This window comes from Penaeus monodon, chromosome 27 (assembly GCF_015228065.2).
Source record: "Penaeus monodon isolate SGIC_2016 chromosome 27, NSTDA_Pmon_1, whole genome shotgun sequence".
In the NCBI taxonomy this organism is placed as follows: Eukaryota; Metazoa; Arthropoda; class Malacostraca; order Decapoda; family Penaeidae; genus Penaeus; species Penaeus monodon.
In genome coordinates, this window is record NC_051412.1 from 16153848 (window position 1) to 16154892 (window position 1045).

The 1045-nt window shown below is 34.7% G+C and overlaps 1 protein-coding gene across 1 annotated transcript in view; it reads left to right on the forward strand.

Annotated features, from left to right (window-relative positions):
* The window catches only part of LOC119590625 (wiskott-Aldrich syndrome protein family member 2-like), a gene marked incomplete in the record, with an annotated part of 42196 nt that overhangs the window by 7686 nt on the left and 33465 nt on the right, over positions 1-1045 (forward strand). Inside the window, 1 exon segment of the mRNA XM_037939304.1 lies at positions 671-812.

The following is a 1045-nucleotide window of genomic DNA, read 5'->3' on the forward strand; positions in this document are numbered from 1 at the left end:
GACAGATTTTGGGTAGAACTTGCAATTGAGTTTGAGTGAAACAGGGCTGGTGTGGGTGTTTGGGGTGGGTCATTGAGTCAACCATACCGGCTACATCCTTATTACACTCCAGCTAGGCTATTGTTGCCAGTTAGAACTTGAACTTTAATGTTCTTCAAAGGGATTCTCCTTTTGTAGCTTATGAATGTTTACACTTTAAAGGAGACTGTTGCTGACAGGACTATGAGGATTATGATAGGGAATATTAAGGTTCATTTGCTGAGAGTGAGGCTGCTGAGGGGTTGCCAAGTGAGCCCCAAATGCTCATGAGGTGGGCACTTCCTCTGACACTTGCGGTTATACTGCGCTCTGGAGAGGAAGGAATCTTTATTTAAGATGGGTTTAGAAGAGTGATAAATTTTATGAAGTGTGTTTCTCAGAATTGTTTATTTTGTTGAATTATTTGTGTGTAATTGAAGTTTGATAATGTAGACTTAATGCAATGTGAATTTGTGAATGGTAGACAAGAATGTTTATATTTAATATCATGAGTAATAAAAGTCACATGGACCTAAAAACAAAGGTAGGAAGTTGAATTGCCTTTCGTTTTAAAATAATTTTTATAATGAAGTGCTGTATTTTGCTAATCAATTTTTTTAATGATTATCATATTTTGTTCTTGTGCTTCCAGGTAGCATGTGTATTTTGGGTCAGGGCTATGAGATTCATTTCTCACTCCTAGAGTAAATGAGGCATATGCCACCACGGCTTGGAAGTGGGGGCCAAACAGTGAGAGTTTGGCCACACAAGATTTTTCTTCATAGTCATAGCAGGTATGTTACTTTATATTCAGAACATGAATTTATATTCATGTTATATAAAATTTCATGTGTATTTTGGATTAGTACTAGATATCAGGATACAAATTGAAGAATGATATTTTTCAGTGTTATTGTATGTCATTACTCTACATTTTGATTCTGTTGTATATGTTTTATATGAGAGTATTTAAAGGTAATATTTGAGTATACCAACTGAAATTAAAAGAAAAAGAGAAATATTGAAG